The sequence below is a fragment of the Anomaloglossus baeobatrachus genome, chromosome 4, assembly GCF_048569485.1.
Source record: "Anomaloglossus baeobatrachus isolate aAnoBae1 chromosome 4, aAnoBae1.hap1, whole genome shotgun sequence".
NCBI classification, from domain to species: domain Eukaryota; kingdom Metazoa; phylum Chordata; class Amphibia; order Anura; family Aromobatidae; genus Anomaloglossus; species Anomaloglossus baeobatrachus.
In genome coordinates, this window is record NC_134356.1 from 192,660,135 (window position 1) to 192,674,908 (window position 14,774).

A 14,774-nucleotide genomic window follows, 5' to 3' on the forward strand; every position below is an offset into this window, starting at 1 on the left:
CACACGTACTTACTCGTCCATACGACCTTGATGTGGGCGGCAAACGTTCACTTCCTGGAGTGGGAGGGACGTTCGACGTCACATCGACGTCACGTGGCAGCCGGCCAATAGAAGCGGAGGGGCAGAACTGAGCGGGACGTAAACATCCCGCCCACCTCCTTCCTTCCGCATTGTGGGCCGGGAGGCGCAGGACGCTGGTAAGATCTGTTCATCGTTCCCGGGGTGTCACACACTGCAATGTGTGCTACCCCAGGTACGATGAACAATCTGACGTGCAATTCTAGAGACAGGTACGATGTGTATGCGATGAACGTTTTAACGTTCAAACGCAATCACACGTACCTGTCACACACTGCAATGTAACTTACAATGCCGGATGTGCGTCACTTACGACGTGACCCCGCCGACACATTGTAAGATATATTGCAGCGTGTAAAGCAGGCTTAAGGGTATGTGCACACGTTGCTTTTTTTTCCGCGCGGAAAAAAACGCACCCTCTGGCAGAGGGGAGAATAGTAAACAATGCTTTTTGAGAAACAACGCATCGAAAACGCATGCATTTTTCATGCGTTTTTCATGCGTTTTTCATGCGTTTTTTTAGGTGCGTTTTTTAGACTTGTCAGTGTTAATAAAGTTGGTTGAACACAGACCTTTGGGAAAAAAAACCTGTGATGTCATTTCCTTCTTCTCCACATTCTCTACATTCTCCATTGTGGAAAGAGAGTGATCTTGGCTGTTATAAAAAATGCCACAAACCACAGGACAGATACGTCTACGCAGGGCCCAACGAAGTCGGCTGCTTATTCTACTGTTATTACTTTGTCGTCGTAGACGCCAGGTAATTTTTTGGCCAAAATTGTATAACGTTTCTGTTTTCTTTATTGTTCTCTATTAACCAATACGATATGTTGCAGGCAATGACCAAAAGGATGTGGGTGCATCCTCTTGTTATGGCACGTGAGGAGAAAGGCCATTTCACCTTACTTTACAGCGATTTAAGGCGGTGAGCAAAACCTAGTCTTTTTATTTTGCTACATATGTATATCTTTATGTAATACCATATTTCTATATGGGTCTCTATAGGTTATTTTCCTTTTTTTGTTGACATATACAATCTGGATCTAAGGCCCTGTGCGCACTTAACGGTTTTTGCCGCGGATTTCCTGCAGTTTTGCTGCATGTTTCGCTGCAGAAAATGTTCATAACATCTCTGCAGTGAATCACCAGCAAAACCTATGTGAAAAAGAAAATGCTGTGCGCCCTATGCGGAATTTGATAGCTGCATGTTTTGCAACGGGATTCCCGCTACTAAAACAATTGCATGTCACTTCTTTTCCGCACGTCGCTGTGTGATTTCACTCCATTGACTGCAATGTAATCGTGAAATCCCGCAGGGAATAACGCAGGCAGCAAATTCTGTGCAGTTCATTGCATTTTCATGAGTAATTCACTACGGTATTTCGCGGTTTACCTGCGGTAATGTACATGGCTGCCCTGCGATTTGCAGGGAAGTGATGTTATTATGACAGGAAGAGGAAGCGGAGCAGGGAGTAAACACACACACATCACAGACCCAGGCATAGAACACACACACACCACTCACACACAGACATATAGAATACACATACAAATTAAACGGACAAATTTAATAAAAAAAAAAACGTGTGCTCCGCCTTTTTTTACCGTACAGCCAGGTAAACACACAGCGGTGGCCCGGTATTCTCAGGCTGTGGAGGGCGGGGGGCAAGGTTAATGCCCCCCCTCCTCCTGCAGCCAAGAATATCAGCCGCAGCTGCCCCGGGACTGTCGCATCGATTATGCAGCAGTACCGGAGTGTCCCCGGCTCTTCCTGTTGCCGTGATGCAGTGGCAATCAGGGTAATATAAGTAGTTAATGGCTGCGCATCGCCGCAACCAAGTCCAGGCTTGATCATGGCAGCGTCTATGTGACAGCTGACATGATCAACCCGAAAGTAAAGTGAATAAACACACACACCGAAAAATACTTTATTTTAAATAACACACAAAAAAGTGTTTGTTTGAGCTCTGTAATCTCTGCTTCTGGTTGTTACTGCCCAGGTTTTTTTTCTAATTATTATTATTTTATTTTTTTTAAAAAAGCTATCCAGACAAATTCATTTCTTTTTGTCGGCTACCCATCCACGCTTTTGATCGGCTACTATCAATGGTCAAAACTGAGCTAACATATAAGGACAGTGTGATGCGACAATCTATCTCTGCTGAGGAAAGACTGCTCATCACCTTGCGGTAAGTTGTAATGTACTATATACAAAACACTGGTTTTTGTTGATTGTGTGTCTGCTACAGGAATCTGCACCCTTGCATGTTTATTCTCGACATTTTGGCCACACTCATGTGACACAGGGAATGACGTAGACTATGCTTTGATTGTAAAAATGTTAACGTCGCACTTAAATTAATTTCACAAAAAACCTGGCTCCATTAAAGTCAATATAGCTGTTACACAATGCAGCCTGCACTTGAGGAGAATGCGCAGCCACCACCTTTTGTATGTAATGTTTTCTTGTCACAACACAGCCAGCAATAAAAGACACAAAGAAATACACACAAAGAGATAGAAAGAGAGAGGGAGACATCGAAATAGTGGGAGTGAAAACAAAAGAAATGTCACGTTCAACACAGTGTAGTGAACCTACTTGACATGTCTAAACGAAATGGGTGAATTCAATTGCAAAGTATGTAATTTTTGAAAAATGTGAAAAACTGGTTTTAATTTCATTTTCTTTTCTTTTCCAGATTTCTGGCCACTGGAGAGAGTTTTGCATCCCTGCATCTTCAATTTCGGGTTGGTAAATCTACCATTTCCAAAATTGTGAGGTGCACATGCAACGTGATCTGGCAGAAGTTGCAGCCCATAGTGATGCCTTCCCCAACCGAGGAAACTTGGCTACAGGTTGCGGCAGGCTTTCAGACTGTGGCCAACTTCCCCAACTGCATAGGTGCAGTTGATGGCAAACATGTTAGGGTTCAGAAGCCACCGTGATCAGGATCACATTTTTTAATTACAAAAAATATTTTTCTGTGGTCCTCATGGCGGTGGCTGATGCCCATTACAACTTTGTGGCCATTGATGTTGGTGCTTATGGCAGTACGGGAGATTCTCGGGTGTTGAGAACATCACAGATTGGACTGCAAATTCTTCGAGATTGCGGAACACTCCCAGCCCCTCAACCTTTGCCGGGCTCCACAGATCCAGTCCCCTTTGTGATGGTATCGGATGAGGCCTTCCCTTTACTAACAAACCTGCTGCGCCCATACCCACGGAGAGGACTGGATGACCGGCGGAGGATTTTTAACTATCGGCTGAGTCGTGCACGTAGATATGTGGAGTGCACCTTTGGAATCATGAGTAGTCAGTGGAGGATCTTTCACACAGCCATCCAGTTACAACCAAGCACGGTTGATGCTGTCATAAAAGCGTGCTGTGCGCTCCACAATTTTGGTCGTCAGTACACCAGTGATGTATTTGAAGAAGCACAGGCACGAAGCTTTATGCCAGTATTAACCGTTTCTGGTCGGCCAAGTAACTCTGGTGTCTCTGTGCGAGATACCTTCACTGACTACTTTATGAGTCCGGAAGGTGCCGTGCACTGGCAATACTCCAGTGTCGGTGTTGTGCAGCCTGATCAGCAGAGAAGACAGGAACCCGCTTGAAAGACAAGATGTTACAAGTTTTTTTCACCAGTCATTAGCATGCTACACTGTGGCCAGCGACCTTTGTGCTAACAGTCTGACATGTTTGTGTTTTTTGAATTAAAAATGTGTTTTTAAAGAATGTTGTTTTTATATTTAAAACCTTGAATGTTTTCAAAACCTTGCATTTAAATAACACACAGACAGCAAATATAGTGTATAACAATATATTTATTAAACTTTTTATTACTAAACAAATATAAGTTTGTTATTTAATGAAATAATTAATTTAAAGATTAAAAAAATCTCGCGAGAAATACCCGCCCATGGCTTCCGAGCCTTGGGATGGCCCTGACATCTGGTGGTCAGTAGGGTCAACTGTTGCTTGGCTGACATGTTGCAAATATGTGTTGCTAGGTCTCACATGTGAAGCAGGATACTGTTGGAAGGGTGTGGTACAGGTAGCATGTGTGACAGCTGATCATTGCGGTATAGTGACATTTTGTGGTGGCTGTCGTTTCAAGGTAAACATTTTTTCGACACCACACACTAATTCACCCGCAGTGGGGGACGGCCCTTCTTCCTCAAACCCAGCAAGCAAGCCACAAAAGGCCGTCATACAGGCCGATTGTTTGGCTTTGTTGTTCAGTTGCCTCAAACGCTTGGCCATGCTTGAAGCAAAAGTATCAAACTCATCCTCCGTTGATGTGTTTTTAAGGAATTCCAATGTTTGGTTGGTCAGGGGGTCATTTGGTTTGGTACTAGCCAGTGTTGTGGGGTTTTTTCTTTTTTTGGCTCTCTGGATCTCACGACCACCAGTGCCAGAACTGGGCGCAGCTGTAGAAGACCCGCTTGTGGTGGGACAGAGAGGGTCTACACTTATTATTGGCGGCACCACCAATTCTTCTGAGGCATGGTTTGACTGGTCTTCATTGTCGATGGAGCTCTCAAGCGCAGGCTCCTCTGGCTGACCAATATTTCCTTCTGTCCTGTGAATACATAACAAAATGGATGTAATCATGAATTTACCAACTCTTTTTTTTTTTTTTTTTTTTTTTTTAAACTTACTGGCGTAACACTCTTCCGCTGCACAAGAACTGCAACTCCTCCTGGTATGCAATATGTGTTTTGGAAGGCGAAGCACCACTTTTGTTACATTCGGAGATACACTTGAAGAAGCGGTCCTTCACCGATCTCCATCTTTTGCGGATGTCACTTTCTTTAAAAAAAAATAAAATAAAAATATATATATAAATAAATACAACACATTTGTTACAAATATAGTTTCCCATGGTAGGAAGCATCATTGCACATTACCAATGTTATTCTGAAGATTGGCATCGGCCTCATGCCAACGTGGGTACAGCTCCCGGCAGACCGTAATCCAGCTATTTTCCCTCAGCTGCTTCTTGCTATAGTCTGGTGAAGCCATATCCCATAAGCATGGCATAGACTCCACCTAATAAACAGAAAATAGTGACTGACATGAAATCATAACACCCATGTGCTTGAAAATAAAAAAAAAAGAAGGGGAAACTATTATAAAAAGGATGGATAAATAGAAAAGCATAGAAGGATGGATGGATAAACAGAAAGAAAAGCATAGAAGGATGGATGGATAAACTGAAAGAAAAGAATAGCCTAGAAGGATTGATAAATAGAGAGATGGAAATAAAAGATAGATAAGAACTGAGAGGCAACAACAAAATGTGGACCCCACAGGTTGTTTTCCAATTTCTTGTGAGCGCAGGGATACCCCACATGTGGCCAAAAACCTGTTTGGATAAATGGGAGGGCTTGGAATGGAAGGACCACCATTTTAATTTTGGAAAAGTTGAAATAAACTTTGCGCACCATGTCACATTAGCAGGGCCTCTTGGGTACCTATACGTCAGAAAACCCCCACAAGTGACCCCATTTTGGAATCAGCACCCCTCAAGGATTTTATTCAGGAGTATATTAAGCATTTTGAATCCACAGCTACTTCCCCCAAAATGTAGCTGTAGCAACAATATTCTCACTGTTGGGCTATGTGGCCATGATCCAGCGACACGGCGTCTAGTACACAGTGTCAGCCTTCCTGCAGAGATGTGAGTGTTGCCCACGGGAGAACGCAGCTGGCCATGCCCACGATTTGGGTTCAGGCTGCTGTGGACTTTAGCTCTATGCTACCTGCAGAGAACACTCATCTCCGCAGCATAAATTGACATGCTGAGGCTCGGGAAGCTGCGCCACCGGTCAGTTTATGCTGCGGAGAAAAGAAGCACAGTGGGCATGAGAGTTCTAAAAATCCTTCCACTGTGCTTCTACTGCACAACGCAGCGTCATGGACGCAGGGAAAACACTCTGCGCCCAAAACGCTGCAAACCCCGATTGTGGGCATCCAGCCTAAAAAGCATCAATGGAGGTCAAATATATATACAACGTCCCACCCCCCCCTGCATATTCTACGCTGGCAACTTTAGTACCTTTCATGTGGCACTAAAGGGTGCCTAACCTAGTTTTTATCACATAAACCAAAATAGGGGTCCCCCCTATTTTTGATAGCCAGTCAGGGTAAAGCAGACAGCTGTAGCCTGCAAACCACAGCTGGCAGCTTCATCTTGTCTGGTGATCAATTTGGAGGGCTCCCCAGGTTTTTTTTGTTTATTTATAAATAAAAATAATTAAAAAAAAATAACGTGGGGTCCCCCCAAATTAGATCACCAGCCAAGGTGAAGCTGACAGCTGAGGTCTGGTATTCTCAGGGTGGGAAGAGCCATGGTTATTGGACTCTTCCCAGCCTAAAAATAGCAGGCCACAGCCGCCCCAGAAGTGGCGCATCCATTAGATGCACCAATCCTGGCGCTTCGCCTCAACTCATCCCGCGCCCTGGTGCGTTGGCTAACGGGGTAATAAATGGGGTTGATACCAGATGTGTAATGTCACCTGGCATCAAGCCCAGCAATTAGTGATGTCACGGCGTCTATCAGACACCCGACATAACTAATTGACAGTAAACAAAAGCAAAAAAAGACAACAAAAAAAATTTTATTAGAAAAAACACTCCCCAAATCATTCCCTTGTTCTCCAATTTAATAAAAAAAAATGGGTCCGCAGAAATCCATTTGGATGTCCCACGTCGGCTATGGACCTTCTAGAATATGGGGGCACGTTCAGGGAACGTATCCCCCATTTTCTAGGAGGGCAGACCCTCCATTTGAGGAGAGTGGGTGCAAAAATCTGCACCCACTCTCCCCGGGTCACAGCTGCAGACTGCCGAGCAGCCAGCACAGCTCTCTGAACACTGTGCTGGCTGTCAGCTGATCTGCTCATGTGACCGGCCGGCGTCTGCTGTGAAGGAGGAGGGGGCCGCGGGGGATCAGCGCTGCGACCAGACAGGTATGTATGACACCGGGGGGAATTGGGGTGAACGGGCAGGGCCTGGGTGCATTTTTCTGTCGCATGTCTCAAGGCACATGCGACAGAAAACATAGGAGTATGGCGGCCGGTGCGCTACTGTGCGCGCGGCCATTTTGGACTTTCGGGAGGGGGTTGGGGGTCGTGGGGGGCGTAGGTGAGGGGGTTGCGGGACACCGGGGGACCAGAGGAAACCGGGGAGGAGATTTATCTCCCATCTGGCATGTTTGATCATGCCAGATGGGAGATAAATCATTTTTTTTACCGGCGCTGTCATTGATCATCCGTATACGGTGTATACTGGAGATCTGGTGAGCGGGGACCGGGAATCATAATCTCCAGGGTCTCAGCTACCCCCGGTAGCTGAAATCCCGGTGATTTTCTGAATCTTGGGGGCGCTCTACCATTTTTCCCGACCGCCGTAAAAAAGCGGCGGATCGGAAAAAGTACCTTACCGCCGTTCAAAGGCGGATCGGCGGTAGTTAAGGGGTGAAAAGAAAACAAAAAACACTATATACTCACCAGACTAATGAGCTTAGGGACATCCATCTTCTTTCTGTTGTACCACGCCATGGCCCACAGAAGATTACTCAGGAATGGCGATTCCTCGGGAGTCGGGACAACAGCTAACCGGCTTTCCAGGACTTTTGCCAGGAAGTGAGGTCAACAGGAAGCCTCTTGACCTCACTTCCAGGTAAATGCCTGCGTTCTGGCGTGCCGACAAAGGCCGCGGACCGCAACAAAAAAGCAGGTCCATGCGGTGTAGCTGCGTTCTGACCCCACATCATTGATTTCAATGGGGGAGAGAACGCAGCCACAATGCACAAAAGAAGTGACATGCTGCTTTTCTTTCCGCACCGATTTTTGGCATCCAAAACGCTGCGGAAAGAAACGTAGCGTGTGCACTGATTTTTCAGCTTTCCCATACACTTTGCTGGGAAAGCTGGACGCATGCAATTTGCCACTGAAACGCTGCGGTTCTAAACGCAGCGTTTCCGCGGTAAAAAACGCAACGTGTGCACACAGCCTAACACTTAAGAGAGATTTTAAACGATCGCAAAAGAGGGCAAAATCGTTTGGCATGGAGAGGTTGTCCTGAAACAAAAACAAATTCCGTTTCAGGATGTTAGTGATATTGTTCGTCGTTCCTGCGGCAGCACACATCGCTGTGTGTGACACAGCAGGAGTGACAAACATCTCCTTACCTGCCTCCATCGGCAATGCGGAAGGAAGAGGTGGGCGGGATGTTTACGTCCCGCTCATCTCCGCGCTTCCACTTCTATTGGCCGCCTGCCGTGTGACGTCGCTGTGACACCGCACGACCCGCCCCCTTAGGAAGGAGGTGGTTCGCCGGCCAGAGCGACGTCGCAGGGAAGGTAAGTCCATGTGACGGGGGTAAGCGAGGTTGTACGACATGGGCAGCGATATGCCCGTGTCGCACAACCGACGGCGGCGGGTACGATCGCTTGCGAGATTGCAGCATGTAAAGCCTGCTTTAGTGGTGTGTACAGAGGTATATTGTGGGCTTAAATATATGTTTATATATGTAACTCTTGTTGCCAACACCTGTTGCCCACTTCAAAGATGGCGGCTCCTTTACTTTACACATACGTGGGGTGTGTCCAGGAATCGCGATCACATGGCTTTGTGTGATGACACTGCACTGGGTTAATTGACGTCTAAGGAGTTTTTCTCCTCCCCGGATGCAGTATCAGAATGCCATGTGATATCGCTATGGCTCCCGGCCATGCCCACACCCTTAGTATGTGATGAATTCCAGCTGTTTCTGGCTTTTAAATGGGGAATCATTTCCTGACACTAACCACACCCCCTGAGGAAGTGTCGGCAATGGCACGAAACCTGTAGGGGTGGCCCTGCACTATCTGGTGGACGTACGGTTTTTCCCGGTGTGGCATGATGGGTAAGTGATGGAGACTTTTTCTGCACTTTATATCTTGGCTAAAGCGGGCTTTACACGCTACGACATCGCTCAAGTGATCTCGTTGGGGTCACGGAATTTGTGACGCACATCCGGTCGCTTTAGCGATGCTGTCACGTGTGACACCTATGAGCGAATTTGCATTGTCGCAAAAACGTGCAAAATCGCTCATCGGTGACATGGGGGTCCATTCTCAAATATCGTTACTGCAGCAGTAACGAAGTTGTTCCTTGTTCCTGCGGCAGCACACATCTTTCCGTGTGACACCGCAGGAACGAGGAAGCTCTCCTTACCTGTCTCCCGGCCACAATGCGGAAGTAAGGAGGTGGGCTGGATGTTCGTCCAGCTCATCTCCGCCCCTCCGCTTCTACTGGGCGGCGGTTCAGTGACGCTGCTGTGACGTTGCTGTGACGATGAAGGAACCGTCCCCTTAGAAAGGAGGCGGTTCGCCAGTCACAGCGACGTCGCAGAGAAGGTAAATCCGTATGAAGGGTCCGGGCGATGTGCGCCACGGGCAGAGATTTGCCCGTGTCGCACAACTGATGGGGACGGGTACGCACGCTGGCGATATCGGTACCGATATCGCAGTGTGTGAAGCGGCCTTTACTCCTGCTCATTTACAGTGCACCAGTTTACTGCAATTTGTGCATTGGTGACAACAGTGTGGGCTTTTTCTATGCCATAAGCTTTTAGCTGGATATATGTGCACATAGGTGTATTCAAACCTTCACCTTTTAGCCCGTGCCCACATTACTTTGTCCATCTATATGCAGGGTCATCTTTCCACTCCCTCTTTTCCCTGATCTGTTCATTTTTACCATCGTTTTTTTATTTGTGTGTTTTCTGTATGGATCTTTTTCTATGACTATTGATAATAAAATGGCTTTTTTGCTTTTCACAATCAGTTTCTATCAGTCATTTTTTTTTATCTTTTCATACATGTATTAATATACACACTTTTGTAACTGCATTTAAAACTAAGTGTTTTCTTACCCCATACTTTATCTATCCGCTGTATAGTAGGATATCATGCAGCGTGTGGACGGAACTTTCACACCTCCAAACTAGCCAGCAGAGGACCTTTTCCATTCACATATTGTAGAATTTACCCGGCCGAGGTCTTCGTACCCCCCCCACCCCACCATATGTTTACTCTGGGCAGCTAAGTAATAACACCAAGGGTTGGGTAAAGCAAGTCCCCCTTCGTCCTTCGGCCTATGTAAATATTCTAATCTCATCCGTGGGCACTTCTTTCCCCAGATTAAACCTCGGAAAATAGAGTTTATTTTATAGAACCTGTTCTGTGCTAGCCACGTCTAACCTCACGTCTCTGTACCTGGATGACTCTGTCACCATAATTTGGCACAGGTTTACAATGGAGACCATCAACATACCGCGTTCGCATTGTGCAATCAGAGCAGAGAGGAAGCCTCCTCCCTTTACAAGTCGATCCATGTCACTGTCACCATAGACAGTGGCATTACAGGGGTTACGTTTGCTGACACCTGCTGATATTGCTGAAGCAGCATGTGAGTCTGCACGACTTTGCCACTGTAAATGTACGTCATTTGCGGGAACACACCTGCTGCGCTGCAGTACATTTACGATGGATTTGTTGAGAGGGAAGAAGCTTTTTCTCTCAACCCATCGGCACTCCCATGATTTGATCACCGGGAGCTAATGGCAGTCATGCCAAGAGAAGTGAAATATTGATATCTGGGTCTGTTAATGTGGCGCCCCAGGACCTGGTCGCCACAACAGCATTGCCCCTCCAAAGGGTTGATGCTGAGCCTGGAGGTAATTGGGAGGTCTATTGGCCAGTAAGTTTAACATCCAACGCAGTTCTCCCTCAGACCAGCAGGGGGAGCTCTGAGCCTGGAGTTCCAGGGAGCATTCCTTAAGTCTGGCCTGAGGGAGGAGTTAGTGTTCAGTCTGTAGAGAGAAGTGATAGGAAGCAGACGCAGAGTAGTGCTGTTCTGTGGAATTGGGGCATAGAGCTGGAGCAGTTGGCCCAGTGAGGCAGGAGGAGCAGAGAGGCAAAGAAGAGACTCGGACATCGGAGTCTGTGGCCACCAGGGCCTAAAATACTCCCTGGTAGCCGAATCCGAAGGGCAGGAGAGCTGCAAGCACCTGGCCCATAAACAGCCCGAAGGTACAGCTGCATAATCAGGGCCCGGTGTGGACTCCAGCAGAGAAGCACCAGAGAGGGCTTGTGCAGCCTACCACAGCAGCAAGAGGGCCATTGCTAAATCCAGAGAGCAGGGTCCTATCACAGCAAGGAAAAGAACAGGAGTAGGCCTCATACTCATCTGGCCAAAACGACAGCTCAGTTACTTCCAGGCCGGCCGGAGCCCTCTACCGCCTGTAACAGTCTCCCAGGACTAACCGGTTGTGAAGTAAAAGAGGAGAAGGTAAAGAGACTGTTGTTTGTGCCTGTTTCTTTCACTGCCTGTCGGCCCTGCACCGTGTTATCCACACAACACCATAGACTCTCACGAGCACCAACAGTGTCCCCGGGGCACCGCTCAACCTGTGGGGAGCAGTACCACCATTGCTGCCATATCATCACCCCGGAGGCCTCACACAGCAGCGGCGGCTTAATAGCCGCATACCACAGGTGGCGTCACGAACACAAACCCCAAGTCACCAGCCATATTTAACTGACACCCACCAGGGCCACGGAGTCGGGCCCCGCCCCCACTGACTACCCCCGGACTAGTCCGGCCCGGCACCGGGTGTCCCATAGCCCTGGGATGGGCGAGTCAATTTTGGCGTCACGAACAGGATTTCGTGCCCGGTCCCACCAGGTACTGTGCGCCTGCAGAAACTGTGCCTAAAAGACTGTGTTGCTGTTTGAAAACTGCCACCGCCATTAGCCTCGCTGAGCGCAGGAAGAAGGGGGGCGTGCCCGAACAAGAGCGCGAAGGGAGCGCGCCATCAGAGCAGAGCGCCATTAACCCTGCGCTACCCGGAAGAAATTTTGAAAAGTGAATGAAGCCTGGTGAGGTTCACTAAGGGGGAGGAAGATGTCCGACACAGAGGGAGAGCAGGTGGCTGTGGTAGCTCAAGACGCAGCAGCACCGGCCGATGTAATCCCAGTCGCCGTCGCCCCAGCCCCCGCTGTAGCGCCGGTAATGCCGATCACAATGCCGTACATCCAGGGAGCAGAATGGCTGCCGCAGTACTCCGGGGAGTCACATACCCTGAGCGACTTCAGAGAAAGGCTGCACAGCTTGTTCATAGTGTATCCGCTGACTGAGAGCCAGAAGGTGGGCATATTAATGGGGCAGCTAGCCGGCGTGGCCCAGTGTGAAGTGAAGTCCTGGCCTGATACAGATAAAGGGACAGCAACCCAGATACTGGCCAAGTTAAAGAGTACTTTTGACACCCGCACCGCAGCAGAAATAAAGATGAGATTCTTTGGGTGCAAACAACGGGCCACAGACAGCATAAGGGACTATGCCTTAAACTTGCAGGAGGCCCTGAGAGCAATTAATCAGGTGGACCCAGAGAGTGTACGTGAAGAAGACAAACTCCTAACTGAGCAGTTCATGATAGGGCTCCTGTCAGATTCCCACAGGACACAGCTGCGTATCATGGTCCTGCAGAACCCTGCTCTGGACTTTGCAAAGTTTAAGGACCAGGCCATCCGGGTACTGAGAGAATCTACACCGAATAACCCAGTACCCCTCCAGCCTCTTGCTATCACGTACCCCGGGTTGGTGCCTGCAACACGAGCCGCTGCAGGGGCTGAGGCGCAGTCCCTGGATAAGGATCCCGCTGCAGAGCTCAGACAGCAGGTCCAGGAGCTGACCAAGACTGTAGCTGCCCTTGCCAAGACCGTGCAGTCTCTACAAGTGACCCCATCGCCTGCAAGAATCGAGTTGGCCTCCAGCCCAGATGACGTCCCATGGATGCGACAGAGGAGGATTCCGCCGACCCGAGGAAAAGATACAGACCGGTATGATTCAACGAGACAACCGATCTGCCACCGCTGCAGCCAGGCGGGCCATATTGCAAGACACTGTCCTTTAAATGGGCCGAGCCTGGGGCCAGGAGCCAACCCCCAGGTGTAAGGAAGCCCGGCTCAACTCCCAGCCGCAGCAAGTATATGGGAGGACGACCGGTCCTTCCTATTGTGCTGGATGGGATCCCGTTGAATGCCCTCCTGGATACGGGGTCCCAGGTAACAACCATCCCTTATAAACTGTACAAAAGATATTGGGCTGATTCAGACATTGACCATGGCCCAGATGATGATTTAACAATTGTGGCCAGTAATGGTCAGCCCTTGCCTCAAATTGGGTATAAGGAAGTAACCATTAAAGTGGGGCGGGTAGAATTGCCATGTCAGGGGATGATAATTGTGGATATTGATCGCAAAGAATCTAACCCACTGCTAACCATTGGTACAAATGTGATGGAAAATTGTCTTGCCAAAGTGATAGTTTTGTTGCAGCAGGCGTCTGAAGGTGCCAGCTCCGGGCAGCAGCGTGCCCTACAGAGGGAGATCAGAGCCCTGATGAGGAGGCAGCAGGTAGAGCTGGCCGGAGGAGAAATTGGCAGTGTGAGGGTAAGTGACCCCCTCCCCATTGCAATACCCCCAAGAAGTGAAATGTTGATATGGTGTCGGGCAGCAATAGGTCTCAAGGGTCAAGATTACCAGGCCTTGGTAGAACCGGTGTATTCAGACAGCAAGCCTGGAGTCCTGATAGCCAGAGGGGTAGCAGACGTCCGCAAGGGAAGTGTGCCCGTCCGTGTCCTGAATTGTGGGGAGGAGGAAGCCAAATTGCCCCGGTACGCCACTATAGCAAAACTGTACACTGTCAGTAACAATACCATCAAAGCAGTGGAAGCCTTGATCCCGTCCGACCAGGCGGAAGACAATGGCTCCAAGGGACAGCTGGAGGACTGGTGCCAAAAATTACATGTGGGCACCGACTCCACCCCCTCACACCAAAAGCATGGGGTTTACCGGGTGGTACAGGAGTACGAGCGGGTCTTCAGCAAACACCCCCTAGATTTTGGGCAGGTAAAAGGGGTTAAACATCAAATCCCCACAGGTGATCATCATCCCATTAAAGAGAGATACCGCCCTGTACCCCCAGCACAGTATCAGTATGCCAAAGAAATGTTACGGGAAATGAAGGAGGCTGGGGTTATCAGAGATAGTTGTAGCCCCTGGGCAGCTCCACTAGTGCTCGTAAAGAAAAAAGATGGTACAATGAGAATGTGCGTAGATTACAGACAAATTAACCGCATTACACATAAAGATGCTTATCCACTACCCAGAATAGAGGAGTCACTAACAGCCTTAAAGTCAGCTAACTATTTCTCCACCTTGGATCTCACCAGTGGGTATTGGCAGGTTCCCGTGGCAGAGGCGGACAAGGAGAAGACTGCATTCACGACACCAATGGGCCTCTGCGAGTTCAACTGTATGCCATTCGGGCTCTGCAACGCCCCAGGGACATTCCAAAGGTTGATGGAGTGCTGCTTGGGCCATCACAACTTTGAAACCGTGCTGTTGTACCTGGATGATGTCATAGTCTACTCCAAGACTTATGAAGACCACCTGAGGCACTTAGCAGAAGTGTTCGAGTCCCTGTCGGAGTATGGCCTGAAGATAAAGCCGTCCAAATGTCACCTCTTGAAGCCAAAGGTACAGTACTTGGGTCATGTGGTCAGCGCAGGAGGTGTGGCACCTGATCCAGAGAAAGTCACAGTAATCAAGGACTGGCCGAGACCCACCACGGTAAAGG

At 48.5% G+C, this 14,774-nt stretch overlaps 1 long non-coding RNA gene across 1 annotated transcript; it reads left to right on the forward strand.

Moving 5' to 3' along the window:
* The first annotated feature begins 956 nt into the window (after positions 1 to 956).
* Positions 957 to 3,014, forward strand: LOC142301354 (uncharacterized). The gene is made up of 3 exons (XR_012752780.1): positions 957 to 1,003; positions 2,121 to 2,267; positions 2,778 to 3,014. It is a non-coding gene; the product is annotated as an uncharacterized LOC142301354 (long non-coding RNA).
* Positions 3,015 to 14,774: the final 11,760 nt, after the last annotated feature.